Raw genomic sequence first — 16,237 nt, forward strand, 5'->3', positions numbered from 1 at the left:
CTGGACTCCCGTTAAGAAGACATGTTGTCAACTAGAGATGAGCGTTGTTCTACTCGAACTGTTCGCCAATCTCAAATTCGAGCTGTTTTGGGCGGTGTTCGAGCCGTTCGGCGAACACGAACGATTTGAGAAAAATTCGGCTGTTCGAGGTTATGTTCGATAACTGTTCGTGCACCAAAATCATAACTGGATTTTTTCTCAGTAATGATGAAAATTAATGTTAATACGCAGTTTGAGTGTACAGCGGGGTGGGGGGAGGGGCAGGGGATGGATCTCTGCAGGAATAATGAAGATCTCCATTTTTTTTTCTCTTTCCCGCATTTACAGTGGGGAGGTGCAATCTGTCAGCCTATCAGCAGCGCACACAAGGAGCGAAGTGCTTTTTTTCACACAAGCAAGGGCATGTGTCATTGGCAGTGTATGTCACATGTCCTTGCCCTATAAGACCAAGCCATTTTCCCCGTCGCCACCATTTTCTCACTGCTGCAGCTGCGTGTTAGACGGCACCGCTGTTGCTGTGTGCGCTATACCTTGTTAATTTCAAGCCAATTTTCGCACAAATCTACAGATAGCTTGGGAGTAGGGAATAGTTGTGATTGCAGTCGTTTTAAGGACTAGGTTACAGCATTTCCTACGACTTTTATCAGGCAGGTCTGTGCTCTTAAATAGATAGGTTGTGGGAGTAAAGACTAATTGTAATTGCAGTCCTTTTCAGGACTAGGTTACATCAGTTCCTATCAGTTTTTGCCAGGCAGGTCTGGGCCAGTGCTCTGCAAGTTTTTTTCACAGCATTTGGCTGAATCTAGCAAAGCTAATCCTTTTTGGCCTATTGCAGAGTGTGTTAGTCAGTGGAGTAGCCTATCTGTGTTGCAAGATATACCACCTGTGTATAGAATACCAATTTTTTTACTGCACCTAGTGAAGTAAAATCTTTTGGGCATAGCATCATTCTATTAGTCCATCTATACTGACTTCCATCAGGTAGCAAATTGAATATAATTTTTTTCTGTATCTAGCTCTGAAAAAATATTTGGCCATCTAGCAGTGTGTGGGACTTTCTCTATTAGTCCATCTATACTGACCTCCATCAGGTTGCAAATTGAATATAATTTTTTTCTGTATCTAGCTCTGAAAAAATATTTGGCCTTCTAGCTGTGTGTGGTACTTGTTCTATTACTCCATCTATACTGACCTCCATCAGGTTGCAAATTGAATATAATTTTTTTCTGCATCTAGCTCTGAAAAAATATTGGGCTTCTAGCTGTGTGTGGGACTTGTTGTATTAGTCCATCTATACTGACCTCCATCAGGTTGCAAACTGAATATATTTTTTTCTGCATCTACCTCTGAAAAAATATTTGGGCTTCTAGCTGTGTGTGGGACTTGTTCTATTAATCCATCTATACAGACCTCTATCAGGTTGCAAACTGAAAATAATTTTTTTCTGCATCTAGCTCTGAAAAAATATTTGGCCTTCTAGCAGTGTGTGGGACTTTCTCTATTAGTCCATCTATACTGACCTCCATCAGGTTGCAAACTGAATATATTTTTTTTCTGCATCTACTTCTGAAAAAATATTTTTGCTTCTAGCTGTGTGTGGGACTTGTTCTATTAGTCCATCTATACTGACCTCCATCAGGTTGCAAATTGAATATAATTTTTTTCTGCATCTAACCCAGCCAATAGTTTTGGCCTAATACCACAGTTTGGCCACTCAGCTCTGCTCGGTTCCCATCCATTGTTTTTTTGTGCAAACAACTCCAGAGTTGTGAATTAGTTAACCACCAAAATGAGTGGAAAAAGGCCTGCTGCTGGTGGAAAGGGGAATAGGCGTGTTGGGAAGGGTAAAAAAGGTTGTGTCCATGGGGTAGGTGTTAAAGCAACAGTAACATCTGCAGAAGAAAGACCATCTTCCAGCCAAACTAAAATGTCTACTTCTTTTAGCGGACAATGTGATAAGATCCCTTTCTTACGGCCACGCCAATCACTACAAATTCCAGATGAGGCACAAAAACAGCAGGTGCTTCAACGGATATCAAGTGCTCCTTTAAGTGGGCTCTCCTCCACATCAACTTCAACATCACAAATACTCCAGTCCTCAAAGGTGTCACCCCAATCGCACTTGCTTCCTCACAGCTCCCAAATCTCCAGCTGCCCGTCTGAGTATGAGGTAGAACAGATGGTTGAGTCTGCAGAGCTGTTTACTCATACTATAGCCTGGGAATCAGAGGTCGACTCCAGCGCTTCTGTGAATCCAGACGAGGAAATGATCTGCACTGATGCCCAGAATCTTTATGAGTCGGATCCAGGACCAGACGCAGAAGGTTCTGACCATAATGTAGACCCTCATTCCCAAACTGTAACTCCTGTTGGTGGAGACAATGAGGAAGACGATGATGAGACTCAAATACCTGATTGGAGCGACAACTTTAGTTTTTTGTCAGGGCAGGAACAGGTTGGCTCTGAGGACGACGGGTGTGATAACGCACAGGGTGATGATGATGAGGTTGGAGATCCCACTTACTGTCAACCCACAGTCAGCCAAGAGATGAGGTCAGCAGAGGAGGTGGAGGAAGATGCTAGTGACGACGAGGTCAGGTTGCGCCTTCCTGGACAGAGACGTAGTACTGGAAGCACGTCAACAACTGCATCCTCAAACACAACTCTGCCTCTCACCACAAGTCGTGGTGGCTCTTCAGGTCGCATGGGTGCTAAGCCTTGCATAGCCTGGGCATTTTTTCAGATCGATAAAGATGACCCAACTTGTGTTATCTGTAACATTTGTCAGCAAAAGCTAAGTAGAGGCCAAAAAATACATAGTTTGAGTACTTCATGCATGAACCGGCACATGGACATGAAGCATAAGTTGCAGTGGGAAGCTCAGTGTGCTACAATGCGGCCTAGCCGGCCGGGCCAACCACCGTCTGCCATATCTTGTGCATCCGCGGCCTCTTCATCCTCTGTGACTGGGGGGACAGCAGTCACACCTGTTTTGGGGCGCAGACCTGCCACCTCTTTACCCGCAACAGCCAGCGTGATTGGCAGGTCATCATTTTCTTTGGAGGTGGTAACACCAGCTGGTGTTGAGCGCTGTCCGACATCGATAGCACCACCTTTGGATCAAGGCAACCTAACATGTCCGCCTGCATCTTCCTCACAGACCGGCAGTTTGCCGGGGACACCCTTATCAACCCCGTCTAAGCACAATAGCCAGCCCTCGGTCCCTCAGATGTGGACAAGTAAAAGACCATTTCCTCCTAGCCATGAGAAAGCTAAGAGGTTGAATTTCACCATCTGCAAGCTCTTGTCTACAGAAATGCTGCCTTTCCGCCTGGTGGACACAGAGGATTTTCGAGACCTTATGTCCGTCGCAGTGCCCCAGTACCAGATGCCCAGTCGGCACTACTTCTCAAAGAAAGGTGTGCCTGCGCTCCACCAGCATGTCGCACACAACATCACCGCTTCTTTGAGAAACTCTGTGTGTGACAGGGTGCATTTCACCACAGACACTTGGACGAGTAGGCATGGACAGTGGCGTTACATGTCGCTGACTGGGCACTGGGTAACTATGGTGACAGCAGGACAAGGGGCTGCTGTCCAAGTCTTGCTGTCCCTACGAGTTGTGCGTCAATCCTCTTTATGTCAAAGTTCCTCCACTGCTTCTGCCTCCTCAACCTCCTCTCGGTCTTCCACCTGCACCCAAAGCCTGTCTGGTCATGCCACAAGCTTTCTAACTGCGCAGAAGGGATCCTGCACACCTCCTTACTATGCTGGCAGTAGGGCTCAACGTCATCAGGCGGTTTTTACTTTGAAATGTCTGGGAAATGTGAGTCACACAGCTGAGGAGTTGTGGTCAGCTCTGGAGAACCAATTTCATGAATGGTTGTCTCCACTGGACCTGAAACCAGGGAAGGCCGTGTGCGACAGTGCTGCAAACCTGGGTGCGGCCCTTCGCCGGGGCAATGTCACACACGTGCCTTGTATGGCTCACGTGTTGAACCTGGTTGTCCAGCAATTTTTAGCCCACTATCCCAGACTAGATGGCCTTCTGCAGAGGGCACGATCGCTGTGTGCTCACTTCCGCCGTTCGCATCCCGCAGCTCAGCGACTTACATCTCTACAGAAGTCGTTGGGCCTGCCACTTCACCGGCTAAAATGCGATGTGCCTACCCGGTGGAATTCAACTCTGCACATGTTGCAGCGACTGTGGCAGCACCGACAAGCCCTGGTGCAATACGTTCTGACGTATAGCCTGGGCCAACGAGATCCAGACGTGGGGCAAATCACGCTGGAGGAGTGGTCTCAGATCAGGGACCTATGCACCCTTCTGCACAGTTTTGAAATGGCGACGAAGATGTTTAGTGCTGACGATGCCATTATCAGCATGACTATTCCGGTGATTTACATGCTGGAGCACATGTTAAACAGAATTCGGAGTCAGGTGGTGGCACAAGAGGAGGTGGAGGAAGTAGAGGAGGAGGAGTTGTATGCGGAAGGGCTAACATCTGCAAGGTCCAGACGGTCGACAGCACCAAGGCGGCAGGCATGTGAGGGTGGGGGAGATGGTTTTACCAGGGCGCATGGTAGCAGCCAAACTAGTGAGGAAGGTGCAGGAGCCCAGGAAGAAGTGGAGGACGAACTGATGGAAGACTCATCAGATGAGGGAGACCTTGATCACATTTCTGTTGTGCGAGGTTGGGAGGAGAGGACAGAGGAAGGAAGCATGATTGTTACCTCGCCACCAACACAACAGGGACTTGGTGGTCCTGGATGCGCAATACACATGAGTGCCTTCTTGCTGCACTACCTGCAACATGACCCTCGAATTGGGAGAATTAGAAATAATCCTGACTACTGGGTTTCCACACTGTTAGATCCCTGGTACAAAAGTAAATTTGCAGAAATTATTCCTGCCATAGAAAGGGATGCATGCATGCAGGAGTATCAGCAGAGACTGTTGCAGAATCTTACATGTGCTTTTCCACAAAACACCAGTGGTGCACGTAGTGAATCTCACAGTTCCAACTTGCCAACCGTGGGACCGTCAAGTGTTCAGCACTCAAACCATAACAGAACCACAGTATCTGCTGGTAACATCAAGTTTGCGCAGTCATTTCACCACTTTTTTAGCCCATCCTTTGCAAGGCCACAGGAGACAAGAAGTCTGACACATAGTCAACGCCTAGAGACGATGGTACAGGAGTATCTCCAAGTAAACATTGAAGCCATGACTGTGTCACTGGATCCTTGCTCTTTTTGGGCTTCCAATCTGGATAAATGGCCGGAGCTAGCCACTTACGCCTTGGAGATCTTGTCATGCCCCGCAGCCAGCGTTCTGTCTGAATGTGTGTTCAGCGCTGCTGGTGGTGTGCTGACAGATAAGCGCACGCGGCTCTCCACTGATAATGTAGACAGACTCACGTTCAGAAAGATGAACAAATCATGGATCCGAAACGACTTTTCTACCCCTGTGTCATCCTGGGGAGAGTAAAAGATGGATGATTGGTTAAAATCACCCTACCAACCGTTTTAAGCTTTCAAATTACTAATCATGTTTATCTGTATCTTGGCTGGAAAATAATTTGGGCTTTGTAGCAGTGTGCAGCACTGATTCTATTAGGCCACCTATAATAAGCTTCTCCAGATTTAAAATTACTAATCATGTTTATCTGTATCTTGGCTGGAAAATAATTTGGGCTTTGTAGCAGTGTGCAGCACTGATCCTATTAGGCCATCTATACTAAGCTCCACCAGATTTAAAATTAATAATAATTTTTAGCTGCATCTAGCCCGGAAAATAATTTTGGGGCTCCGAGATGCGCAAGACACATAAGTGCCTTCTTGCTGCACTACCTGCAACATGACCCTCATATTGTCAGAATTCGAAGTAATCATGACTACTGGGTTGCCACACTCTTAGATCCGCCAAACTTTTCGATCAACCTTTTCATTTTAATAAAGACCAAAAAAATGGTCATTTTTGAAATTATAAGCATTAGCAGGTTATTAGAAACTGAAATCAAACAGTTTTCAACTCAAAACTTTATTCTAGGTGATGTTACATTTTCACATAGGACCCCTTGTTCGAAAGGAGCTTCTGAACTCTCTCGTCCATTGAATTTGTCAGGTTTTGGATGGTTTCTGCTTCAATTGTTTTGCATGAGGACAGAATACCCTCCCAGAGCTGTTGCTTAGATGTGAACTGCCTCCCGCCATCATAGACACTCCTTTTGATGATGCTCCAGAGGTTCTGAATGGGGTAGAGGTCAGGGGAGCATGGGGGTCACACCATAAGTTTGTCCCCTTTTATGCCCATATCAGCCAGAGATGCAGATGTTTTATGTGCAGCATGAGATGGTGCATTATCATGCAAAAAAATGATCTTGCTGTGAAATACACGGTTCTTCTTCTTGAACCATGGCAGGAAGTGCTGTTTGAGAAAATCCACATACATTATGGAGTTCATCTTTAGCGCCTTCAGGGATCCTAAAGGGGCCGACAATCTCTCTCCCCATGATTCCAGCCCAAAACATTACTCCACCTCCTCCTTGTTGGCGCTGTAGCCGTGTTTGCGTGGGGTGTCCATCAACCAGCCATCCTCCACTCCATCCATCTGGACCATCGAGCGCTGCACGGCACTCATCCGTGAACAAAACAGTTTTGAAATCAGTCTTCATGTAATGTTTGGCCCACTGGAGCCGTTTCTGCTTGTGTGAAGTGGATAGAGGAGGTCGACAGGATGGCGTATGCACAGCTGCAAACCTCTGAAGGACCCTGCATCTTGTTGTTCGAGGGACGTTGGAGGCACCAGCAGCTTCAAAAACTTGTCTGCTGCTATGACAAGGCTTTTTTGCCGCTGCTCTTTTAACCTGACGTAATTGCTTGTAGGAAAGAGTCCTCAATTTGCCCTTATCAGCACACACACGTGTGTACTGTGAATCAGCTACATACTTCTTGATTGACAAGACACTTCATCCTGATCATCGCACAATGTTGATTGTAGTCATGCCTTGACCTAAACACTCCACAATTTGTTGCTTCTCAGCAGCCGACACATCCTTTTTCTTTCCCATTTTGGCAGAAAATGTAGGCTGCTTAATAATGTGAGACAGCCTTCTTAAGTAGTCTTGCCTTTCATTGGACACACCTGCCAAACTAATTAGCACAGGTGTCTGCAATTGCTTACAGTGATATAAAGAGCCCTGACACACATCACCATCAATGAGTTTAACTGACAAACAAATGTAGCACCCCGAGGACTCGGCTGCTACAGGGGTATTGCACCTCAAACCAGAGGTGTGGTATTCCACTCCCGGGTAAGGATGGAGTGTGGGACCAAGCTCAGTTAGTTGCATGCACTACACTCATCCCATTTCCGGGGGACAGAACAACGGTACTCCCACTAGGTAGATGTGCAGGTACGACAGCGTCTGTCCCTGGCTGGAGTGGGGGGGGGAGGAACATCCCAGTAGTGTAGGAGCAGAGAGGGGAGGGACTCTGGGCATAGGAAGGAGCCCATTGGGTGCTAGTCACCTGGGCTCGGGTGTCAGAGGGAGTATAAGAGGTGGGCACCATCTTTAGACAGGGTCCTGTTCAGAGGAGAGCCTGTGCAGAGAGGAGCTCAGCCAGAGAAGGCTGACAGGGAGCTGTGCCTCCGGCTGGGCCCAGCTCCAGAGCCAGGCCTGAAGCAGAGAGAGGAGGAACAGAAACACCAAGAAAGGCCCAGAGACACAAGCAGAGGGAACCCTGAGATCCCACAAGTGAACTAAGACGGGTGAAGGGTTGGCAGCAGAGGGTACCGGATCCCAAACTGGTAGAGGCTAAACATCCTTAGCCAGGAACCGGAGGTCGTGGACAAGTTTTGGCGCGACCCCTCACCATATCCACCAGGAAGGCAAACCACGCATAGGGTCAGGGAAGCCGGGAAAGGTTTCGCCACCAAAAGACCCGAGGGAGCCGGACAAAGGGGGGTCCCTGGTGAGGACGGCCCGTAGGAAGGAATAGAGGGGAGCTTGGGACCACGCTCTGGAACTGCCTGGGAGTTGGCCGAGTCCCGCACCTGGTGGACGCAGCACGGCTCGGGTGGTCACTGCTGGCCGAAGTGACCGGAGCAACACCTGTGAGTAAAAGCCTTGAAACTGCACCACACGTCTCTGAGCTTCCTTGCTGCACCATCACTACCACTATCATCCACATCTGCTGCCCTGAGGCCATACCCCTCCCGTTGGGGGTTATACCATCCACGCTTCACATCCGTACCACCGGCCTCAGCGGTCTGCCCTGCAGCGGCGGCTTCATAGCCGCATTCAACGGGTGGCGTAATCGAACATTCTAACATCTACTGCTAAAGACTGCCGCTCAGTTTGACTCCCTGGGCACGGACCGGGTCACCGCCACGAGACTACTACCCCCATCTGATCCGGCTCCGGGTAAGCCCCCGTGCGCGCGATGCCGCACGACACAGCAGGCCCAGGGGCGCGTCAACTTTGGCGTAGTCGGCAGGATTACGTGCCCGCAACCGACGGGTACTGCGTGCCTGAAGAAAAGTTCACATTTACCGTAAAAAGGAGTCTCCCGCCAATTCCGGAGGGTCCCCGCCATCGGACGCCATCTCGGATCGTTTCCCGCCGTTTGCCCGCCATCTGCAGCCTTTTCCCGCCATCCTCGGAGTTTCCCGCCATAAGGAGACGATTCCCGCCATCTGAGACAATTTCCCGCCCTGGCAGAGCGGACTCCATTATGGGCGTGCCAGAGGGTGGCAAGAGGCCACCTCCCATCGTGGGCCAGGTCCAGGAATGGCGCCAAAAGCGGAAACCGCCCCCACCAGCAGAGACTGCAATGATAGAAATGTCCATCAGCGTGAGAGGGCTGCCCCTGGAACTGACAATCACTAAGTTGCCCCGGGACCACCCTCAATGGGGGCGGATACAGAACAAAACAGAGAAGATGGGTGCGGCCTGGAGAAGTCTGGACAGATCGCACCCGGAGATGGAGGGAGAGTCGATCAGCACCGACCCTGTGGTCCGGAACATGTTACAGGCTGCCACCCCAGAAGGCCTGGTGGAGATCCTGGCACAGCTCCCCAGAAATCGGGAGCGTGCACAGACCGCGCTGGAGGCCTTGGCCCGGAAGATGGCCCGGGTACAGCAAGAAGCGCTGGCCGAGTGGAGGAGAGAGATGATCCAGCAGGCTGGAACCCGCCAGCAGAGGATGCCACCCGCAACGTGGAGCGTGTCTGCCCCTGAGGATGGTGCAGGAGGAACGGAGGCCGGAGACGACGCCGCGGAGGGAGCCGCAGAGATGGAAGCAGGTAATGGGGACGTCATCACCCCGTGCCCCGTAGCCGCAAGCCTGCCCCAGCTCCCCGTCGCAGAGCCCGAAGTTCCACTTACCGCGCCCGTTGCCGCACTGCCGCTGCTTCCAACTAGGCCTCAAGCGGCAGGAGCCGCGGTCGTGCCCTCTGTTACGCCACGCCCCTTGACCCTGAGCGCGGCAAAAGAGGAAGGGCCCCCGGCCTGGTCGCAGGGCCGAGTACCCCCGGGCGCCGCAGTCTCCACAGCGCAATCTACCTCCACAGCGTCACCGTCCTGGTCGCAAGGCCGAGTACCCCACGGCGCCGCCGTCTCCACAGCGCCCTCTACCTCCACAGTGCCACCGGCCTGGTCGCAAGGCCTGGTGAATCCGGGCGCCGCTGCCCCCACCGCGCCCTCAACCTCCACAGTGCTGCCCCTGGGTGAAGACCTATTCGCACAGCACACTTGCCCGGATGGGCAGTCCTTCGTGTGGCCACCGGAGTACGCCAACCCCCGACTCCGGAAGGAGTGGCCCCAGTGTGAGCCTCTGATCCCGGCTCCGGTGCCCGCCAACATTGTCTCGCTCCCATTGGAAGAGGCCCAATTTGCGTGGGACCCCACCGGCGAAGACCTCATGGGGTTCACTCAAGAGACCCGGGCGGCCGCAGCCCAACGTGAGGAGTGTTGCCGACAACAACTGGAAGTCTTTCAGAGGGAACGGCGAGAGAGGCGGGTCCGCGAGGAGCGGCTGCAGGTCCAAAGCGCGGAGCAGAAAAGCCGGACCCGACGAAGCCGCCGTGCGGCCCACGGTCCCCGCGCCACCGGGACTGTAATAAAGTTTCAAATGGAGCACGGCTGGGGCTTTATCCGGGATCACAGAACCCCCGGCGACGTCTTTGTTACCCGCAGGGATGTTGAGAGCCACCTGCCGGAGGGACACCGAGGACGTGAACTCTACCCGGGTGATGAGGTTACCTTCACCCGGCACCAGTGTGCCAAAGGACCATATGCCCTTCACGTGCACCGGTTGACGGAGGAGGAGTTGCGGTATGAGGAAGATCAAGAGGACCCGGACGGGTCTGAAGACTATCCTCAGGAGGAGACAAGGAGAAGACACCGCTACTGAAGGGAAGTAGCCCAAATAAAGTACTGTAAATAGTTACCCGTAAGGGTACTTGACATGCTGCTAATCAGAGTATGGTCCCCGTTGGGACTAGTGTGGAACTGTTTAAAAGAACTGTTTCCTGTGTGCCCCTATCCCTTACCAGGCTGAGGACTGTGAGCAGCCATTTCCCTATTCCCCACTGGCCGAGGACTGAGAGCGGCCATATCCTGTAAATAGTTGCGCTTCCTAAAGCGCCCCCTTCTGGTTTTATAAAGAACTGTTTTTTCTCTAGTGACTGTTGCACTTTACCCGGTCATAAGTTGCACCGTGGCTGGAGGAACAAGAATGCTTTATATGGAAAAGTTTTATATCAAAAGTTTATGATGCTAAGAGAGTTAATGATATTTTTCTGATAATGTTTTCGTAATGTTTTATACCCGTAAGGTTAAAAGAGAAAAGTACCTCCCATAAAGGGATGAGTTTGTAGTTAATGTTTTATATGTTGGTGTATACTTTAAAAATTTTGTATGTTTTGTTTTATTCTTTTACAGCCCGAGGACGTGCTGTGGTTTACCAGGGGGGAATGTAGCACCCCGAGGACTCGGCTGCTACAGGGGTATTGCACCTCAAACCAGAGGTGTGGTATTCCACTCCCGGGTAAGGATGGAGTGTGGGACCAAGCTCAGTTAGTTGCATGCACTACACTCATCCCATTTCCGGGGGACAGAACAACGGTACTCCCACTAGGTAGATGTGCAGGTACGACAGCGTCTGTCCCTGGCTGGAGTGGGGGGGGGGGGAACATCCCAGTAGTGTAGGAGCAGAGAGGGGAGGGACTCTGGGCATAGGAAGGAGCCCATTGGGTGCTAGTCACCTGGGCTCGGGTGTCAGAGGGAGTATAAGAGGTGGGCACCATCTTTAGACAGGGTCCTGTTCAGAGGAGAGCCTGTGCAGAGAGGAGCTCAGCCAGAGAAGGCTGACAGGGAGCTGTGCCTCCGGCTGGGCCCAGCTCCAGAGCCAGGCCTGAAGCAGAGAGAGGAGGAACAGAAACACCAAGAAAGGCCCAGAGACACAAGCAGAGGGAACCCTGAGATCCCACAAGTGAACTAAGACGGGTGAAGGGTTGGCAGCAGAGGGTACCGGATCCCAAACTGGTAGAGGCTAAACATCCTTAGCCAGGAACCGGAGGTCGTGGACAAGTTTTGGCGCGACCCCTCACCATATCCACCAGGAAGGCAAACCACGCATAGGGTCAGGGAAGCCGGGAAAGGTTTCGCCACCAAAAGACCCGAGGGAGCCGGACAAAGGGGGGTCCCTGGTGAGGACGGCCCGTAGGAAGGAATAGAGGGGAGCTTGGGACCACGCTCTGGAACTGCCTGGGAGTTGGCCGAGTCCCGCACCTGGTGGACGCAGCACGGCTCGGGTGGTCACTGCTGGCCGAAGTGACCGGAGCAACACCTGTGAGTAAAAGCCTTGAAACTGCACCACACGTCTCTGAGCTTCCTTGCTGCACCATCACTACCACTATCATCCACATCTGCTGCCCTGAGGCCATACCCCTCCCGTTGGGGGTTATACCATCCACGCTGCACATCCGTACCACCGGCCTCAGCGGTCTGCCCTGCAGCGGCGGCTTCATAGCCGCATTCAACGGGTGGCGTAGTCGAACATTCTAACATCTACTGCTAAAGACTGCCGCTCAGTTTGACTCCCTGGTCACGGACCGGGTCACCGCCACGAGACTACTACCCCCATCTGATCCGGCTCCGGGTAAGCCCCCGTGCGCGCGATGCCGCACGACACAGCAGGCCCAGGGGCGCGTCACAAACAAATTCTTCCCTTATCACTCCTAAACACTTTTTGCATAATAATTTGGAACACAGTGTACATGTGCTTTTCCACAAAACACCAGTGGTTCACGTAGTGAATCTTACAGTTCTAACTTGCCAACCGTGGTCTGTATGGAGTTGTTCAATAAAGGGCCCAAAATTAGGATAACATAGATGGGAGAGGTCTCTATGAATAGGAATTCCTAAGTATTTGATACCCTGTGAGGGCCAGGCAAAGGGAAAGTTGGACTGGATGGAATCCTATATGGATTTGGGGAGGGACACATCGAGGGCCTCAGACTTCGCTGCATTGATTTTAAAATTTGACCATGTAACAAAGTGATCTATTTCAGCCATAACAGCATGGATGGATATATGTGATTGAGTGATATATACTAGGACATCATCAGCAAATAGAGAGCACTTGTACTCGGTGCCTCCCACCTCAATCCACCTAATATTGGGGTTATGGCGAATTGATGAGAGCAGGTGCTCCGTCACTAGGATGTATAAGAGAGGGGACAGAGAACATCCCTGCCTTGTGCCATTGGTGATTGTGAAAGGTGATGAAAATGTTCTGACGCGCCCCCTGGGCCTTGGGACACCCGGAGCCGGACCCTTTTTGATGGATGCTGGTGGTTGTAGTCTCCGTGGCGGCGATCTGGTTCCGTGGCTCAGGGCGGTCAAACCAGTGGCGGAACTATTTATGTGGTTTTGATGTTTAAATGTCCAACTACGCCACCCGTGGATTGCGGTCAGAGTGAACCGCCGCTCCAGGGCAGACCGCTGAGGCTGGTGTTGTGGGTGCAGCAGAGCGTAGCATAACTCCCCACGGGAGGAGTATAGCCTCAGGGCAGTGTATGCGGAGGATGGGGGTGATGGTGCAGGGCAGCAGCAGTAACGACACGGAGTCAGTGATGCAGTCCAGGGCCTATACTCACAGTTCTTATTATCCAGACCACGTCTGCAGGTAACGGCTGCCCACGTCGTACTGTGCTCACCAGGTGAGGGGCTCAGACAACTCCCAGATAACTTTGGAGCGCTTCACAGGACCCCCTTTGTGTGTCCTTTGTCTGGCCTTTCTTACCAACCCTTCTGTCCGGCTGCCTCGGGCCTCCTCTTGGTAAACTTGGCGCCAGTTTCCCTGACCCTATGTGGTGCCTTCCTAGCGGGTGTAGCGAGGGGCTGCGCCACATAAAATGTCACAGCCTCCGGTTTCTAGCTGAGGGTCGTTTCCTGCCTCCACTAGTTTCGGGGACCGGTCTCCCCCTTTGGCCTGACCCCTCCACGCAGGTGGATTCGGGCGTGCGGTGGCGACTCGCCCGTCCGCACCCCTGGGATCCCTTCATTCCTCGTTCCTGGAGCCTTCTCCGCTCCTCTTCCTTCCTTCTCCCTCTTCCAGGCCTGGGCCTCTGTTACTAGGCCCGCCTCCGGAGCAGAGCTCATGCAGAGCCCCTGTTCCCTGCCACTTCTGCTCAGACTTCTCTGCACTGAACTAAGATGGTGCCCACCTTTTATACTCCCTTCTCAATGCACCCAGGAACTGCTTCCTCCCTGCTTCTGCACTACAGGGTTCCCCTTCCTCAGTGTTCCCTCCCCACAATCCAGCCAGGGACAGGGACTGTCGTGCCCATCTCAGGGGCATATTGGTCGCCCTGCCCCACGGCAATGTGGTGTAATGCATGCAGGTGTCGGGTCCTGATCCACACTCCATCCTTACCTGAGAGTGAGATATCACACCTCTGGGTGAGGTGCAATACCTCTGTAGCAACCGAGCCCTCAGGGTAATACAGTTCCATTTATCTTCAGCCTAGGTGACGTATTGCGATACAGGGCCGTGATTTTGGCTATAAAAGGGTCCCCTAGACCCCTACCCCAAGCTTTTTAATAGAATCATATATGGCGTGCCAGGAGACTCTATGGAATGCTTTCTCAGCATCCAACGAGAGTATCTAATTACAAATTTTTAACTGCATCTAGCCCAGGAAATACTTTGTGCCTAGTAGCAGTGTCTGCTAGTCAGCGGATTATCCCGGCTGTTAAGCAAGCTACACCACCTGTAGTTTTGACACTTAATTTTTTCAAAGGAAATGCTTCGGGACCACGGGATACTCAGTGAAGAGCATCAGGAGGCACCCCAAGGCATAGGGGCTGGGACTGGCAGTAGGATGCCTTGCGGTGGACAGCCGAGCTCGATCCTTATAAAAGCTTTTTAACTGCAGCAGCTTTAGTGGATGCTACTGGAGCTGGAATTACGCGGCTGCTGGCATGAGACTTGCCCTCCAATAGATCCTTGTAAATGGATTTAAAGTGTATTCATTCAAATTAGAGAGACAATTTAAATTAAAAAGCTTAGAGCTGCCTCCACCACAGGGGGGCTCGCTCGACCCACCAGCGGACAGGCACCAGTATCGGGAGAGGGGGGCTGGCCGTCAGGGTTCACCGCGGCTCTGGCACAAACCCGGCGACACAGAGGTGGCACGGGCAGGAGCGGACTGAACGTGTCGGCTTCTCACTTTTTGGATTTTAGAAGGGCATGACATGCCTATATCTGTGTCTCCCCCTCCTTTTACTCCTCCACCTCTTTTCTTTTCGCATGACTATATGTACTTGTCACTTTTCCATGTGTTAGTTGTGTCTTCAGAGCAGTTTGTCAGCTTTTGGACACCTTTGAAGGTGTTTTCTATGTGTTTCTATGTGTTTTTGTTTGCCTGCCATTGGTTTTAACGGTGTTCGAAGGTGTTCGACGAACCGAACCGAACTCGAACACTACGGGGGTGGCTCAACACTACTCTTTACTTCCTTTTGGATAAACAGCCATATTAGGCAAGCATTTTGGAGCTTTCACCTAACTAACTACAGGTGGTGAGATAAGCTGCACAATATAATTGTTCTTTCAGTATATTGATGCACACACACCATCTATTTAGCAAATGCCCTTGTTATCAACAGCAGCCATTTAAACTCACCTGAGCTAACAGGTATGTGCGCTGGTTACTCTGCTGCACTTAAAATGTCGTTTTTGGCTTGCTCCAATGCCTTTTCTGAAACGTTGTCTCCCTCTGGTGGAACACTGACTTCTTTCATTTAACGCCTGCAGACTATAAAAAATAACCCAACCCAAAAAGTTTGGTTGATTAGTCTGTGGCATTCTTTTAAACTGTTGCTTATGGCGGTCTCTGTGAGCTTCTCAGTGCCGTTCAACCAGCCAGGTATCCTGCCTGCAGTAGATGGAATGTGGCAATGGAACACTGGCTGCGCGTGTCATAATAGGCTCTGAGCCTTTATATACCAGCGCACGGCAGCAGCCACCTTCAGTCTGCTGCTGGACAGCCAGCAGCAGCAGGAAAGGTAAGTAATCAGCAACACTCCTGCTAAGGGTAGACAGCTGCTCGTCCCCCCCTTAATTGGTTCTCCTCCCTTCCACCGGTGTTGAGGCGGGTGGGAACAGCAGGGGGTGAGGGTGCTGTGCTAAAATAGTTGGAGTCATGCAGATCTAAAACGCGTGGATTGCTGCAGCAGCAAGCCGAAAAGTGCAGGCATGTAAGGGATCTAGAGGTTGACAACATGTCTTCTTAACGGGAGTCCAGGTGGCCATCTCCACAAATGGACTTTTCAGGATCCGAGGGTGGCACGGTAGGCCGAAACCAATTCTGGTTATCGCTTCTCGGCCTTTTGGCTAAGATCAAGTGTAGTATCTGTTCTTATCAGTTTAATATCTGATACGTCCCCTATCTGGGGACCATATATTAAATGGATTTTTAGAACAGGGAGATGGTAAAAGAGCTTGCTCTGTCCACTCCACGCATTGACCTGGTATTGCAGCATTTCCAGGACCAGTGCACTCATTCTTTAATGCAGTTTCTAAAATCAGAAAGAATTGAATTCAATGCTTTTTGTTGCTTTTGCTTGTTTGTCGGATTTTTGGCTGTACTTTTTGGCTTTGCTTTTCTTCTCCTCATTGTATTTTTCATGTTAAAAGTTGCAGAAGCCAGATGACAAACTCATTT

The 16,237-nt window shown here is 51.1% G+C and overlaps 1 non-coding gene across 1 annotated transcript; it reads left to right on the forward strand.

The window, feature by feature from the left end:
- Positions 1 to 15,886: 15,886 nt before the first annotated feature.
- Positions 15,887 to 16,077, forward strand: LOC141182736 (U2 spliceosomal RNA). Its single transcript, XR_012257951.1, has one exon. It is a non-coding gene; the product is annotated as a U2 spliceosomal RNA (small nuclear RNA).
- The last annotated feature ends 160 nt before the right edge of the window (positions 16,078 to 16,237 follow it).

This window comes from Phyllobates terribilis, unplaced genomic scaffold (assembly GCF_046119375.1).
Source record: "Phyllobates terribilis strain yellow unplaced genomic scaffold, ASM4611937v1 Scaffold_35__1_contigs__length_13245226, whole genome shotgun sequence".
NCBI classification, from domain to species: Eukaryota; Metazoa; Chordata; class Amphibia; order Anura; family Dendrobatidae; genus Phyllobates; species Phyllobates terribilis.